Source organism: Carettochelys insculpta, chromosome 1, assembly GCF_033958435.1.
Source record: "Carettochelys insculpta isolate YL-2023 chromosome 1, ASM3395843v1, whole genome shotgun sequence".
Lineage (NCBI taxonomy): Eukaryota > Metazoa > Chordata > Testudines > Carettochelyidae > Carettochelys > Carettochelys insculpta.
Window position 1 is genome coordinate 175,169,985 of NC_134137.1, and position 17,942 is coordinate 175,187,926.

At 44.8% G+C, this 17,942-nt stretch overlaps 1 protein-coding gene across 1 annotated transcript in view; it reads right to left on the minus strand.

Moving 5' to 3' along the window:
• The window catches only part of PCP4 (Purkinje cell protein 4), a 70,631-nt gene that overhangs the window by 25,044 nt on the left and 27,645 nt on the right, over positions 1 to 17,942 (minus strand). The gene's annotated exons all lie outside the window — the stretch shown is intronic.

A 17,942-nucleotide genomic window follows, 5' to 3' on the forward strand; every position in this document is an offset into this window, starting at 1 on the left:
TGTTCCCACCTTTCCTGCCTCACAAAGCATTATAAGACATATTTCTTTCTCTGGGCCTATTGCTAGGTATCAGTTCCATTTCATCTGTGTGGTCTAGAGGAAGTGTTTTCCACTTGAAAAGTATATTGCTGAACTTGGTCAAAGAGTGATAGGTTCTCATACTGTTTATAGAAGAATAGTTTTTGCATTAAATCAAGTCATACCCAGTACATGTGGTGCCATGTAAATGTTTATAATATAGCAATGAAACAATTATATATTTAAAGTAAAGAGCAGTACGAAAAAATTGCAAGTGAAATACAGTAACGTTGTACAATTTCCTTTATAAAAATGAAATTTGCTTGTGCCGAGCAAGATAAAATTGTAGATAATTAAAAAGGTTTGAACACTGTTGTGCAGCTTCTTTGTAGAAAATATTTCATAAATATAGGCGCAATGGTGATCTTTTATGCAGAGAAATCTCTTGTAGAACTATTGTAAGGAAGCAAATAAAATGATTAAAACTGCTTCAAACTACAAAAGACAGAGGTCATGATGCTTAGGAAGTTAATGCCCCATTAATACACAGTATAATGTGCAGGTGCATGAGTCTCTAGTCTAGATTTTGTGCAATAGAGATAGGAACTTGTTCCACTATATTCTCAAACGTAAGAGCTGGGGGGCAATCTGTGAAAGTACAGAATATTTCAAAGAAATTATCCATAAGTGATTATAAAGTCCAACACTCTACATTTAACTGATAGCAGTTTGAGAGCTTTAAATTAGATTAGAACCCGGATTGCTTTTGGATTGAATACAACAGAGCAGGAATACATTGCAAAAGCATGTATAAACACATTTCATCTCTGGATATGAGCCTGGAATTTAATATTTGCAATTCAAACATGGCTATTTAGTTATATTGCCCCGTACTTACTGAGATACTAAAAAGGGGTTCTCTCAATTGTCTACTGTGGAGTATCATTTGTTTCACTAATAACTAACCAAGAATTAATAGCTTCCATTCCTAGATGTGATTGGTAAACTATGGAACCACATGGATTATTATAACAAATATAATGCTAATGGAATTAAAAGTGCAGAAACAGATCTCATGTCAACTTTATTAGTAAGTATTATGTTTAAAGAATATTAGTATCACTACACACACTAGCTGGAAGTCATGAGCTGCCATCGCCACACTTATTAAGCACATCCACCATCTCCTCTCACATGGACCTCTGCTCCCTTTCTCCGGGTGCCTTTTTTACACCTGCCATGTTCTTCCTGATGCTGTAGGTAGTCGAGTTTCCTCCTTTTCTGAAAATTCCACTTCAGAACCATGTTGTTTCCACAACCCTTCCTACTCCCACCCCATTGCTCTAAAATCTGACTCAAGAAAAATGAAACTGGAAATAATGTACAAAAAGTGGTAGCCTCAGAATCTTCTCTCATTGCATTATCACAAGGCCTGGCCCTAGTCCTGCAAACATTGACACACATGTGGACCCATTGAGTTCAATGGAATTACTCACATGTGGTAAGTTATTCAGTGTGTTGTGTGTGTGCTAGACCAGGGTCAGAAATAGTAAGCTCATCTACCCCACTTTGTTAAATTAATAACAGCAATAATAAATAGCATCAGGGTGGGGAAGGGTGTAATTTAGTGTTTAGCAAAATGAGGAAATAAGAAAACTGGACAGAGACTGGCATATTATAGGAAAAAAATTTCCTGTACAAACTTTCCCTCGTGTGTGAGGGGCAGTAGTATGGATGCGCCACTATGTAGGGTGCCACAGCCATTAAGGAAAGCCACTCTTTTCCCTGCCACAGTTATGCTATCTTCTAACCACCTCCTCCATCCCACATCAGTCCTTCAGCAGCAGAATACACAGGGTTCCCTGTCCAGGCTTCTCTTCAGCTGGTTCCTTAAGCCTGTGACTCCTTCCACCAACCTCTTGGCATGATGTCTTCCAACATATGCTTGCCCATTCTCCTTCAACCACACATTTATATTTCCGGCATCTCCCAGCCTACGCTTTCTGCCAGCCTTCTGTTCCCAGGCAGTACAGTTTCATTCACAACCCTTCAGTTTGCCTTTTGTCTACTTTTGCATACAAAGTTTTGGACTCAGTCCTGGGTTTGCCATGGACATGGAGCAAAGGTAAATTGGTTGTTGCTTTGCCCCTTGACCAGAGCAGAAAGCACCTAGCGACTCTAATTAGCTGTGCTAGTCAGCATGATGAAAGTTCAGCATGATAAAGCCAATGCTCTGTCCTTTTGCACCAGGTCAAGAGCTGTAGCAGCCTCACTAAGAATGTGTCTACACTAGAATATTAGGTAATATAGTCTAATTTGTTAAGGATGATTTTCTAGCAACCAATTTTGTGAAGTCAAAGGCGCACGTCCACACTGGTACATAAAGTAGATGGAATGTGTCCCCGTTAGGTTTGACTTTGTCATCAATGCACTGTGGGGCCTCTCTCAGAGTTCCTGAGGCCTTGTTGCATTGTGGGTTTCTGTCCCAGTGTGTGGTAGGAGAAAAATGTGCCACTGGTCATTCTGGGTGTGTCATCAGCATCTCATAGGGCACTTGTCTCCTCCCCCTCTCCTTGGAAAGCAATGGCAGAAAGTGTTTTCACACCCTTTTTCCATATCCAGGCAAATGCCATTACAAAGCTAGCGTGGAACCCGTGCAGCTTAAAACAGTTGTGGAAAGTATTATGAGCACCACGTGCATTGTGCTATGGTACGTGCAAAGCCTAAGCAGCCGCGGCAGCAATGAAGAGTCCAAGGAGGACAAAGACCTATACAAAAGAGAGACTTTGCGGAGGAGGAACAGGATGATGCTGGCTGCACTCGATGCTTTATAAAACTGTGGAGTGCCAGTTCTGCGGGTCTGGGAGATCAGCAGTGGCTACAACACATCCGTATGCATAAGGCCATTTCCATGGAACTTTGTGAATTCCTTCCCCCGACCCTGAAGTGCTGCGATACCAAAATGAGACTTGCTCTGGCAATTCAGAAGCGCGTGGCAATAGCTCTGTGGAAGTTTGCAGTGCCCGACAGCTACTGGTCAGTGGGCGACCAGTTCGGGTTGGGCAAATCTACAGTGGGGGCTGCTGTCATCCAGGTACCAAAGGCAATCAACACCCTTCTGCTGTGAAAGACAGTGATGCTGGGAAATGCACAGGACATAGTGGACGGTGTTTCCATGATGGGGTTCCCTAACTGTGGCCAGGCGATAGATGGAAAGCACATCCCTATCTTGGCACCAGATCACCTTGCCACAGAGTACATAAACAGCAAGTGGTGCTTCTCTGTAATGTTACAGGCACTGGTGAATCACAAGGGCCTTTTCACTGACATCAGTGCAGGATCATTGGGAAAGATGCATGATGAGTGTATCGTCAGGAACTCTGGTCTGTTGAGAAAGCTACAGAATAGAACTTTATTCCCAGACAAGAAAATCACCAGTGGAGATGTGACGATACCAATAGTGATCCTGGAAGGCACAGCTTACCCCTTACTCCCTGGGCTCATAAAGCCACGCACAGGCAGCCCGGACCGCAGTAAGGAGCATTTCAACTACAGGTTGAACAAGTGCAGAATGGTAGTAGAATGTGCATTCGGCCATTTAAAAGCCAGATTTAGGAGCTTCCTGACTCGGTTAGACCTCAGTGAAGGCAACATTGCCCTCAGGTGGCAGCCTGCACTGTGCTTCATAATTTATGTGGGAGCAAGGGAGAAAATTTCATGCCATGCTGGAGGACTGTGGCAGATCACTTGGACACAAATTATGAGCAGCCAAACACCAGGGTAACCAGAGGTGCACAGCGAGGGGCACTGCTCATAAGAGAGGTTTGAAAAACAGCTTCCCGAGTGACCACAACAACATGACAGTCATATCTGTTGCTCTTGAAGAGGCACCCCCTGAATGATATGTGCTCACCTATAAAGCCCATAGCCTGCTCCCTGCCACTGACAACACAAGCAATAAAGACACTGGGTTTGTGATCTTAATTGTTTTTCTTCGGGGGGACTAAAGAAGCTAATAGCAGGGGATTTGGGGGTGGTAAGCAAGATCATTTTGCCATCACAGGTGGGAGAACAGCAGTCATCTGCTCTCTGAAGAGTCCCTGGGAGTGGTACGTAAGACTGCCCTTCGCTTTCCACCCTGCATTCGGGGCTTATGAGGGGGGAGCTTAGGCAACACAGTATGGGGCGGCGTGTTGGTCATCATAGGCTCCAGTGCAGCTCTGTGCCCACGTACATGTGGTTTGGGGAAAGTTAGTGGAAAGTGAATCTGAGTTCCTAAACAAGTATTTACCTCATAAGTGTTTCTAGGCCCTAGCCAATGATTCTGGTGCCTTGAAGCTCTGCATTGAACACAAGTGGAAATAAACATTTTGTGTGTCTTTGGGGTTCAGCAATTCTGTTACTGTTTCTGGGTCTCAAGCTCTCCTACATGTGCAGCGTCTCCCTAAGTTCTTGTCCAGACAAGGAACTGAGCTGAATAGACTGCTGCATACAGTGAATGACAACAGCTGGTTGGAACATCACGATGGAAATCTCTGCCCCATTAATAATTCACACAGTGATGAGAAGCACAGCATGATGACTTCTTGCCATGTGCTGTGAATATGGAATATAAGCATCCATCGTTCAGTGTGTTCAGATGGTGTTATTGCCTATGTGAAAAGAAGAAATGTAGATGATGACTGAAACAGGAATGATGGATTGCAAAATAAAACCCTAGTTAGTGTTCATTAAGCAACACTTAAGTGATGGCCATGGCTTATTGTAACTCTTGCGGACTATGAGATGCAGGCCAGAGTCCCAGGAGCATCTCTAGCAACACACTCTGAAGCAGAGACCATACTTCGAATGGGTAAGTACTTGAGAAAGGAACAGAAAACAGGAAAGAAGAATGGCATTTGTTAATTATCAGCCTAACTCCACAGGATGGGTCTGTTCTACCATGACCAAAGAGTTGATGCACAACTGTCCTATTTTTCTCTTGACTTAGCAGCCCCAGGGAGCTGTCACAATCATGACATGAAAATAGATACAATTTGTAGCTGTGGTTATTCATAATGTTTGATGGCAGAGTTGACGTGTTGAGAAATTAATTTACAACCACACAAAAATCATACCTTTGTACCTTATGCACTTTCAGAAGTGAAGTACGGACTCTATTAATAGCCATAAAGGGTGTCTCCAAATTTGAAGACAGAACTCACTGTTTCTCATGCAATTATTCCTCTGAAGAATGTGCTAGGTTGTAAAGAGCTGTTTCTATGGAGGCAACTTGTAAATTATGTAAGAAAAATGTGGAAGGATGTGAAATTAGATGAACAGAGACAAGTGCTGATCTATGGAAAAATCTCTCCGTGACATCAGGAGAAGGGCAAGCCCATGGAATGGATAGGAAATCAGTATTACTTCTCTGGCTATTATTTACTAGTGCAGAACTGACACTAGAAACACAGTAGGCCAGATTTACCGAAGTTGGTAAATTAAGCGTAAATTACACCTCCCTTCATTAAACTGACACCATGTGCCCAAATGAGATTCATGCCATGAGAGGGCAAGTGGTGATAGTACTGTAGTCTTCCACCAGGGGATGCTGCTTTAGGTTATGGTCAGGGTGCCACAGAAGCTCTGCTAGTGGAGGCTACTGAAGGGATGCCATGAATCAGTAAATCCCTTGCCACTTCTGGAAGTGGTCCCTTCTTAGCCCATACCTCCCACTGTCTGGGCTAGGCCCGGCCCTCTGTACATCTTCTAGTCAAGGCTGCTTTGAACCTTCCCACTGCCACAGCTCTATGCATAAGTTTACAACAATTGAAGCTGGTCTAAACCAAAGCATAATCTGGCTGGTGCCTCAGAGAGCAGTGCCACAGTCTGATTAAACACTGCTTTCTTGGTAGTGTCATCAGTTTATCACCTCTCATGTCCCTCTTTTTATGGACAGACTGGGGACCTTATTCAAACAGTGGCAGCCGCGCTGCATAATAAAGACCTCAAACTTGCTAAATTCACAGGTGGCTGTGTTTAAGATAACGTGTGTCTTCGAGTCCTGCGATGGGGTCAGATAAATGTAGGGCAATAATTTCAAATGTAAGTAAATGAATGTTAGGTACTTGAACTCATGTGTAGGCCTCTAAACTCATCTGGCCTGCTTTGTGGAGCTGTTGAGCAGCACCAACGCTCTCTGAAACTTGATGCCATCTTGAAGTGTTCTGGAGAGAAATACTGTCTTGTTTTGCACAGGTAGCCTAGGAGGAGAGGCTGTAAGGTGTCTTTTTCTCCACACCCCTCCTCACTGGACTTGCGGAGCAGCACGAGATGGTCCTAATGAGGGCAATAGAAGGAGAGCTTTGCAGCATGTCATAATCCCACCAGGATCTAGTCAGGTTCCCAAATGGTTAGCAATATGATTGGTTCACATGATCTCCCTCTGCCATGAGCCACGCTATTCTGCACTGGTAGAATAGTTCTTGGAACTGGTTCTCACTGCTCCCCAAAGCTACGTGGATCGTGCTGGGAGAGGATCCATTGCCTTTTCTGAAGCCCAGTTTCTGCAATGTTTCTTCTTCCACAACAAATGATATCAGGGCCATCCCAAAGCTGTGAGTGAATCTGGGGCTATGACTCTATAGCTCAAATGATAAAAGAATCTTCCCACTGGGTGACTGGAACATCAGATGTCCCAGCTGTGGAAGTCAAAATTAAATGCTGCTAACAAGCTAGGGTTGCCACCTAGTGGAGCTCAAAACAGAAGAGAATTTACCAAGATGTCCACTACCATAGAAGGAATTTGCAACACAGATTTCATTGTATGAGTCATGCTGAGAGCAATGCCATACATGTCTTCCAGGGCAGAGAGAGAGAGAGAGAGAGAGAGAGAGAGAGAGAGGGAGAGAGAAATTACAATTGTTCTTATGGTTGTTGGAGAGTTTTGCATACTTTCCATTCATTGAAAACTGAGTTCCTTGTGACTGAACATTGATACAAAGTCTGTCATTCCTGTGTGAGAGTGACGTGTTGCATGAATGCTGTACAGCTGAAAATGTCCCAGTATATAAACAGTTTACAAACAGTTGGGAGATGGGAGCACACAAGTTTACAGTGACAGACCAGTGGGGCTTGAAGTACCTAGCAGGCTGTTGTATTTTGACAAGAGCAGAAGGAAATGAACGGACAGAGAGAGCTGACAGAAACACAGCTGTCTGTTGTGGTGGTAGCTTTCTTGTACCAAAACTGAAGACAACAGGCAAGTGAGGGTTACCACTAGGGAGTGAGTAGTGCTCAAATATTTAAAGGGACAGGACATCACACTCCATGTGAATCCAATAAAAATACCTCAAAGAAAATCACACTTGCTTAGAACTCAAAAAAGGTGTTCGCTGATCAAATAAATGAACCTTCAGAAAGAGAATCTGGAACCCAGCTAAACCCTGTCCCATCACCATGCTAGTTCAATTACTGTATTAAGAACAAGACAATGAAAGGAAAAACAGGAAAACAAAGGGGCTTATTTATCCCATGAAATGCTCTTTCTTTCTTGGAAAAGGTGATGGGTAGTGAAGGTATTCATGTGGGCCTGAGCGACCGGTTATGTTAGCTGCCTGAACCTGGAGGAAGAGGCAGACTTCATTGATCATAAAGACCAGCAGGGCAGAGCAGTCTGGGTAGTGTGAAGCCAGGAAGTTGCGGGTGGAAGAGGATGCAGGAAGGGAGTCTGCAGTTACTCTCTGGGAACAGAGAGGTGGTGAAGAGGACATCCAGCAGGAAGAATAAGTCCTGGGATCCTAACCCTGAAATAAGGGTCAACCCAGAAAAGTGGAGGAAGCCAGGGAAATAGCAGCAAGGAGTGGGATGGAAGAGATCTTGGCTGCCAGATATAGGGCTCCTGGTCTGGAACTTAGTGTAGAGGGAGAGCCCAGGTTCCCCCACCAGCCATTGGCAAAGTGGCACAGATCTGAAGGTGGAACAGAAGACTGCCTGAGATGACATAGGGACAGCTTGTCTGGGGGGACCTTTGTTACCACAGAAGATGGCAGAGGATTAAGTAACAGAGAGAGAGCCTCCCACTGTGTGGAGAAAAGGACCACAGCATGAGTACGTAACAGAAGGGGGCACTAGATGAGGTATGAGTAACTCCCAGACCCAGTCACAAGGGGGCACACCTCTTGCACATAAACCTCTCTAAGCATATGACAACAGCAAATAGATGAGCAACAATATGCGTGTAGTTGTGTACTTCTCCTATGGGCCCCAAATTCATTACCCATAAATATTGCATGGACAAAACTTCATCCACACCAGACTCCGCAAATGGGAATCTAAACATGATGAATTAAAATTCCACTTCTAATTCATCAGAAAGCTTGAAAATAATTATTTCTGTGGTTCACCCACTGCTAGCCTCCAGTAGCGTTTTCCTGGTGCTCTTAAGAGTTAGATCATTTGCAGGTGGAGAAAGAAGGACTAACTTCTAAATGCCACTATTTCACTTGTTTTCCTAGGATGACTCCTCAGTTGGACAGCCTTCCCTAAAGGGGATGCATTTCTTCTTTTAAAATTGGAAGCATCAACTCTTTAGTATCACTGGCAAGCTCATCAGCAGTGATAATGGAGTAGTAGCATAGCAATGGAAACATGCTTAGGATGTTGACACTTTCCAGAATTCCTGCCAAAATATATTAAGAAGGATGTGCAGCATGTGTAGGTATGTATACAATATACACACAGTTTCCAAAGGAACAAGTCACATTTCCTTAATTAACTAGGAATTCCTACAATGCACATTTTATGGAACGAGGTCAAAAGTTGTGAGTCCAACTTTCCTTTTCATATATTTGCTGCCTCATTTGGTTTAAAATTGAATTTCAGAGGGGTGGTCAGATTGTTCCTGACCCTCATGCCGGTGTGTGGGTATGGGAGGGCACAAAGGACCTTCACCCATCTCCCTGGGAGCTCCTGAGCTTAGTTTTGTAGACATGACTCTCTTTGTTATCATTACATTACACAAAAAATGACAGCAACACCAACTTTGCTTACATTGTACATAATATATAGTCAACACCAAGCATAAAAATGTCTCATTTAACTGGAGATCTTATTTATTTTGGAACAAACCCTAGTGTCTTTACTCAGACAAAATTCCTATTGAGCTCAGGGAATGGCAGGATTTGACTCTTTGAGTCTGTATTAACTTAGGTGACCAGACAGTTTTATTCATGATGGAGCCCAACGATAGATACCTCAGTTCACAGTGTCCTGAAACAATCAAGATCTCTCCAACAACTTTACCAATAACAAAAATATTTTCTCTAACTTCCTTTTAATTAACTTGAGGATGTGAGTTACTTTGCTGCATTTGTAAACATGTGCAAAGAAATAAAATCTGTGCCCAATAAATCAAGATGCTAATGGCATAGTTTTATCGTATTTGGAGGCTAGTATACTGGTTTCATTTCACTATAAGATTATATAAATAGCACTGATGGGAAATTCACGTACCTTAATAGGAAAGTAAAACAGAAATAACACCTCGGGGTGAATCAGTCTCAAGAGCTACAAAAGTTCACTTCAGAATAACAAAATTAACAGGCACATCTGAACAATCCAAATCACTCAACTCTAGAAAAAAAAGGGCTTGAAATCCTTTCAGAGTGGGCTTTCTCATGCCTTTTTTCAATTCATCCTGCCTTCCATTAGTCCACAGCATGGATGAGGTAATATCTTTTATTGGACCATTTGTTGCTGAAAGAGACAAACTTTTGAGCTTACCCAGATCTTCGAGAACACTCTCTCTTTTGATTAGACTTGGGCAAAGAACTTAAAATGGGTACTATCTTTGGTATGATCGGTCCTTTTCCTGCTCATGAATTATCCACAAGCTGACAGTGCCCCCATTTGTCAACTCTGTTAAAACCAGGGTTGGTTAAAAATTCTTCCTCTACTTGTTTCTTATTGGCAATTGGATTCTGAATAGGCAACATTTTTGCATTCTGAGGAAAACTGAGTTTTTGGCCATAAACCTGCAGGGGATAATTTTGTTTTGTTTTATGAAAAGTCAAGATTTTGCACAGGGGATTAAAAAACAAAATATTTCCCACCCATCTCTACTTGTAGCAGGCTTGTGCTTGTGCTGGGGCATAAACTCCTTATTGGCATTGAAAGAGACAGGGGGGATTTGCACAGCTCAGTTTGGCTGCATCTATGCTATGAGATAAAAAGCGAATTTCAAGATGTTAACACGATATTAAAACGTGACTGTTTTCACACTTAATATTGTTAATTAAATTTATTGAGACGTAATACCAATTACAAAATATCGATATTACAGGATGGGTATAGCGTCAAATTCAAATTTAAAATCTAGAATTAAGGCTAGTGTGGAAGTGCCAAGGCCTTAATTCAAGTTTATTAGCCTCCACAAGTGTCCCAGATGTATCTCCCAAAGCTACATGGTGACCCTCCAAGTATGGCCGCTTCGTTGTGCTCTGCTCTCAGGTGTGCAGGAAGAAGGTCAAAGTAAGCCCACATAATTGTGATTGAATTTGAATTTGAATTAAAATTTGAATTGGAATTTAGCAGCCCATCCCTGCAAATAAAAAAGGCATCCATTATGAAAAAAATCTCTTTGCCCATTGCATTGCAGCGCATCGGTAGCCATTGCACCGTATCGGTCGGACGCCCTGTACTGCAACCATGAGCGCTCAGGGTAGTGATCTGACTAGCACTTCTCAGGCTCACAAGAGAGCCGCATCTTGGAGCCACCAGGAGATTCTGGATCTTATTGCCATTCAGAGAGACCAATCAGTGATGAAGAGACTTTGGGTGGCCAAGAGAAATGTGGCAATCTATGATCAGACGGCACGCAAGATGACTACCCAAGGTTACTCCCAGGACTCTATGTAGTGCCGGGTGAAGGTTAAAGAACTCCATCAGGCCTATCAAAAAGTCCAGGAAGCCAACCAATGATCAGGGCCGGCTCCACAGACCTGCTGCTATTATCAACAGCTGCACATGCTTATGGGGAGCGACCCCACCACAGACCCCAGACGGAATTATGACACTTGTTGAGGCCCTGGTATGGAGTCTGGAGTGAGCCAGGAAGAGCAGGGTGGCCAGGAAGAAGAGGGCAATAGTGAAGAGGAAAGGAGTAATGAACAGGGGACAGAGAAAGTTGTTCCAAACAGCCTGGAGCTCTTCTCCATAGACCTGGAACTGGTCCCCTCCACGGCAGTTCCCTCCACACCGAGCACCTCCACACCAGTCCCCGAGACCTCTGGAGCAAGTGGTTCGGGTGAGTATTTATTCTGCATGCTAGAAGCAGGTTCGGTTGTGTATGGGTACAGGTTTGCTACCTGTGGTTCTGTGCTCCTCAGAACTGTGTGTTGTTTCCTGGGTTAAAGCACTTGTCCTTTGGAGATCTCCTTAAAGGCCTCATCCAGGTACTCTTGTATTTTTTCATGAGGTTCTTGGTGGGCCTGACTTGTTCCAGTTTCCAAGGTAGCACAGCTTGCCACACCAGGCAACCAGATAGCAATCTGGTGTCATGGCACCACACAGCATTTTAGCAAATTTCCTAGGCTTTTGGTCACACAGAAAGAGTAGAAGTTCTTTCTCCACATCTGTGAGTTTTAGGAGGGTGATGTCTTCTTTGGCAACCTGCAGAAGCATGGGAATTCGAATCGATTGTGGTTTTTTTAACATGGTTTCTGCCCCGCGGCTGCTGGGCTCTGCTGGGCTTTTCCCCTCCCATATTCCTTCACATCCAGCCTTTCTTTGGATTTTTTTTTTGTTTACATTACTTTTATTGTACATTGAAACCCCACACACACAGAGCCATCCATTTTTCACTGACACAGGACACCCAGCCAGGACATCTGGCAGCTTCCCCTGCTTTGCAGACCTCCCCTGCCCCCTAAAAGGGGACAATTTCTATAGCTTACCATGTACACAAAGCAATGTGCTGGATAAGTGACGGCAAGTGATGTATTGTGAAATGAATACTTATTATCCCATCGCTGATAACCCAGACTGTGTACTTTCTCTGATAGTACACACAGACACCCATTTGTTGCACTTCAAAGCACATTATGTGAATTCTATCTTAATTTTGACCTTCATTTTCCAGACCCAGTGCCCAGCCTTCCAGAGAAAAATCAAAGACACAAGAAATGCAGACAAGATCTGATCCTGCAGCATATGGAAAAGACTAAGGCAGAACACACCAAGCTAACAAAGGACACTGCTCAGTGGCGTCACAGTACAGCTGAGAGGCTTCAGAGTCAAGTACAGTTCAATGAGAGAATGCTTGACCTCCAGCAGCAGCAAGTTACAAAGATGAGTGAGGCTGTGGCAAAGCAGACTTAGGTCACGGCAAAGCTCGTAATGGTCGTTACTGAGCAAACAGAGTTTCCGCGCTCCCTGCTGCAGCTGCAGAGGAACTGTCAACCCAGCAGTGCAGCAGCCACTACCTGCTGGCCAGAGTTCCCGATGAGAGGTCACACCTCCACCCCACAACCATTGCAGTCCCTGCACACAGGGAGGGAGGGTAAGGCTACCCTGCTGCTCCACTGCCAAAGGCTGTTCAAGCACCCTTGAGAAGGCTTCTTTTCCTGGCCACTTAAACCTCTCCTCCCTGCAAAATAAAATCATTCATTTGATCTCGGTGTGATTTCTTGTCATGCAGGAGTAGGGGGAAAACATAAATCAAACCAGGCGGGTGGGGGAGGGCTGAAGGCACAGCTGCCCACTAATACTCCCTGGTCGGCAGCAGACGCATGACTAAGGGAACCAAGTGGGTTGCAGGGAAGGTGCCGCTGAAGGCACAGCCGCCCACCACATGCATTCTACTTACTGCGGCTTAACCCCTTCCCATAAAGTATAAGTATTCATTCATTACAGCATTGTATGATTTATTGGCATTAATTATGGCAGAGAAATACGTGGGTAGCATGTGCATTAAAGATCAATCATAAAACTGTTTTTAAAGCATCCCTTATTGCTACTGCCTGAGCTTGGCTACTGGTGAATGGCTGTGTAGACAGCTGTGAGCAAGCCCTGCCTATTGCCTCCACTTTGGAATTCCAGATTGACAGGAAAGTCTCATGCCTTGATTCACATATGTTGTGCAAAACAGCACATGCTGTAATAACAGTAGGGACATTACCTTCAGAAATGTCCAAACATGTTAATAAACATTTGAATCTCATTTTTAAACATCCAAAGGTGCATTCCACCACCATTCTGTACCTGCTGAGTCTGTGACTGAAGTTTTTCTTGCTGGGGTCCAGGGCTCCTCTGTAGGGTTTCATAAGGCAGGGAAGCAGAGGGTAAGCAAGGTCGCCCAATATAACAATGGGCATCTCCACGTCCCCAATCTTGATTTGCCGATCAGGTAAAAAATTCTATCTAGGAACTTTCGGCACAGTCCCAAATTTTGGAATATGTGTGCATAATGAACCCTCCCTGCCCAGCCAACATTGATGTCAGCAAAGCAACCTTTGTGATCTACCATCCCCTGCATCACCATGGAGAAGTACCCGTTTCGATTTATATCTGAGGCCAGGTGGCCCAGGGCCATGATGGGGATGTGCATACCATCTATTGCTTCACTGCAGTTAGGAAAGCCTTGGGCAGCAAAGCCATCCACTATGGCCTGCACATCTCCCAGGATCACAGTCTTCCAGAGGAGACACCAACAGATTGCATGGGCCACCTCCATCACCACAGACCCCACTGTAGATCTGCCCATCCAGAACTGATTTGCACTGACTGGCAACTGTTGGGGGTTGCAAACTTTCACAGTGCAATTGCCACACTTCTGAACTGTTAAAGCCGACCTCATTTTTGTGCTGCTGTGCTTCAGGGCAGGCACCAGCACATAACAAAAACAACAAGAAGCCCTATGGCACCTTTTAGGCTAAGAGATATTTTGGAGGATAAGCTTTCATGGGCAAAGACCCGCTTCATCAGATGCATAAGTGGGGGTAGGAGGGCTCAGAAGAGTATTCAAAGAGTGGGGTCTCAGTAAAAGGGAGGGCCAGAGCTGACAAGGTCTAGTCAGTCAGAGTGGGAATAGCCCATCATTGGCTGTTAATGTGGAGCTGTGAACATCAACAGAAAGCTTATGCTCAAAATATCTGTTAGACTATAAGGTGCCACAGGACTTCTTGTTGCTTTTGAAGTTACAGACTAACACGGCTACCTCTCTGATACTTAGCACATCACAAAGTTCCATAAAAGTGGACTTGCATATGCGAAAGTTCTGCACCCACTGCTGGTTGTCCCAGGACTCTAAAACAATGTGGTCCCACCAGTGTGTGTTGGTCTCACAAGTCCAAAACCGCCAGTCCACTGTCAGCAATGCATTCATGGCAGCCAGCAGCTCTGAGCTCTTGAATCGCAGTTGGGAGATTTGCTCTTTCAAACCATCCTTAGCAGCAGCAGCAGCAGCACCACCACCACTAGGATAACCAACCATCACTGGAATTTAAGGACAAAGTGTGCAACAGCCACTGTGTTTGCCAAAACAATCTGTGCTATGAGTTGGAGCATTTGGGGATCCATGCTTGCGCTGGAATGTCACAGCAGGAAATGGAGTGATCTCCAGTTCCTTTTTCGCGTGGTTAGTGATGCACTAAGTGCTGGGAAAGTGCTTGGAATTCTGGGATTCCAACATGAAACACTCACAAGCAACCAGGGCTAAGACACTGCGGGATAGGTACCCACAACGCAGTGCTCACATTGTTGAACTTGCACAGGGCAGTTGAGATGCAAACATTCAACGCGGAAGAAAGGTGGGTCAAACTTCAGGAAGCTGTGCAGGCACTTTATTTGAATTCATAATATCAAGGTTAAATATTAAAATTTATTAAATATCAATTTTATCTCATAGTATAGATGCAGCCTAGTGCACCTGGAGGGTAGGTTGGAATTTTAGCTGGGGGAGGAGCTGGCTGGTAAGTATAAAGACAGGAAGCCTCAAGAAGAAGGGAACTATGAGGAAAGATAATTAAGGCGAAGGGAATAAATTGTACTGTCCTGTAGAGAATAGAAAGAATGGCAAGCTGAAAGAAAAAGCCTGGGGTAGAATAGACCTTAGCATCTAATCCCAAGAAGAAGCTCCAATGAAAGGTAAAGAGAGACATGAAGCAGACAGTGGGATAGAGATACGTTCTATTGGCGAGCCCTGATAATAGCTCTGATAATGATTCTTGGCTTCCAGGAAAGAATTGTGGGAGGAATTCAGTTGAGGGATGGACCAAGGGAAACTTAAGAGGGAGGAATGGCCAAGGCCAAGAAAGCAGAACTTGGCTGAAGTTCATTCTTTTATTGGGACATTCCAGGGAGAACCCTGTGAGCCCAGCCCAGAAAGAAGGGTAAGCCCAAGGAGGCCCTGGAGCCTGGGTAAATGAAGATGCATTGGAGCCAGAGGTGAATATTGGTACGGAGTGAGGCCAGACAGGGAATGTGGGGAAGGGTTGGTAGCAGGCTGAGGTGGGAAGAAGCCTGTGACAGATTTAGCACAGCTACTATTTCAGGAGCCACATCAGCAAATCACCTCTGCTAGAGTCAGGACAGAGGGAGGCAAACTACAGCCTGCAGGTCACATCTGGCCAATCAGCCCCTCGGTCTGGACATCAAGCTTCCTCAGAAAAGTGGGGTTGAAACAGCCTCAACAGGAGGAGCTGGCCCAACTCCCAGGCAGTGGGGTGAGCAGGAATGGCTGTCCCCTGACCCCTCTCCTTCTCTCCTCCCTCACTCCCCTTCTGCCTCAGCTCCCCCAGAGTAAGTGTGGCACGGCTGTAGCTCTGGGTTGGGTGCAGTGTTGCCAACACCAGTGCTCTGGATGGCACAGTAAGGGGGTGAGGAGCAGAAGAGGGTCAGTGGTAGAGAGCAGGAGAAGGGAGGGGTTGGGTGGGGGTGGGAGTGCTCCAGGGATGGGAAGCAGTGGGGGTTGGATGAGAGGATGGCCAGAGGTGGGGAGCAAAAGATGTTGAATAAGGGACAGGATCCCAGCAGGGCTGCCAGGACTTTGCCGGGCGTGGTGGTGGCAGGGAGTGGATAGATATGAGGCAGGGATCCCAGGGGACAGAAAGTGGGGACCAGAGGGGGTTGGATGGGAGCAGGAGTCAGCCCATGCCGGGCTCTTTAGGGAGGCACAGCCTCCCCAGCCTTCCCTAGTCAGCTCTCCATACAATTTCCCTAATCGAGGTGTCCCTTGGTTCAAAATTTTGCCCACCCCTGTTCTACGAAGTGCAGCACACCAGCCCTTGCTGCCCACATTCAACTTGATGCAGCTAGTGAAGCGGGTTCCAGCCAGTGAAAGCTTATGCCCAAATACATTTGTTTGTCTTTAAGGAGACAATAATTGTGGTTTCTTCTCGAGCATCAATTAAGCTACTTGCCAGACTTAAAACAACTTTTCCGCCAACATATGAGTGACATCAAGATAATCAAATACTTGAGCAAGACAATTTTTGATGAACTTAAGGCTTTTAGCCTCAGAAGCCAGGAGGTGCATACATAAAGAGCTGCAAATCAGTTGAATCTTTCATTGTCATTGTAGATGCAACCATGGATATTAGCTGTGTGGATCAAATGTCCAGTTGGCTTCACTTGGTTAATATTGATTGTTATCGAAGGAAAAAGTAGATGTGAAAGACTGTTTTGTAAGCATTCAGACAAGTAAGTGAGACAAATGCTGCATCCTAAGTAATGTTTTATTACTGAAGTATAGATTAGACTCCAAATATTGTCTGGACAGGATACGAGAGGTCATCTAGTCTAGTCCCCTAAATTCATGGCAGGACTAAGTGTTATCTAAACCATCCCTGACAGGGGTTTGTTTAACCTGGTCTTAAAAATCTCCAGAGATGGAGATTTCACAAACACCATGAGCAATTTAATCTAGTGCTTAATTAGGAAGTTTTCATAATGTCCAACCTAAATCTTCCTTGCTGCAATTTAAACCCATTGTTTCTTGTCCTATCCTCAAAAATTAAGAAGAATATTTTCTCTCTCTCCTTTTAACAACCTTTAACAGGGTTAATTTTTTTATCATGTCCCATGCAGTCTCCTCTTTTACAAACTAAACAAACCCAGTTCTTTCAATCATCTCTCACAGGTCATGTTTTCTACGCCTTGAATCATTTTTGTTGCTTTTCTCCAGACCTTGTCCAATTCGCCCATATCGTTCCTGAAACATGGCTCCCAGCACTGGCCATAATACTCTTTCATCTCAGGTGCAGACAGTGTGCTGTAGCTAGATTTCCATTGACTTAGTGGCCAATGCACTCACAACTCAGATCCCTAAACTGGGATCTAATGAAGCAAGGAGGTGCAGGTCAGCCTACCACTACCACCACCCACCTCCAGGTGTTGGCCCACTATTCTGTTGACTCTGGCCACTAGGCCTCTATACCCTTTGGACCAGGGCCACCATATTAACTTTACTCCTTAGCTCTCACACCCTGGAGGTAAACTATAGCTTGAGGGACAGGTGAACTCACACCACACTGGCCCTACTCCATCACAAGGAGTTAAAGGAGGAAGTTCTTAAACCAGAGGTGGGCAAGAAACAGTCTGTGGGCCAGTTTCAGCCCACCAAGCCTTTTAATCCAGCCTATGACTGCCCAGGCAACAGGAAGCAGTGCTGCTCAAAGCAGTTGGCTGCTCTCTGTGGCTCTTTGCAGTGTGGAGGGGCAGGGATTCGCTGCTGCTCCCACCTTCCTTGAAAATATTTCAGCTCCCATTGGCTGGTTTCCAGCCAATAAGAACTGTGAGATTTTGCTAAGGGCAAGGGCAGTCCAGCACAATTGCCCAGCTCTCACTGGCTGTTTCCAGACAATAAGATCTGTGAGATTTTGTTGAGGGAAAGGGCACAATTGCCCAGCTCTTATTGGCTGGTTTCTGGACAATATGAGCTCAGATAT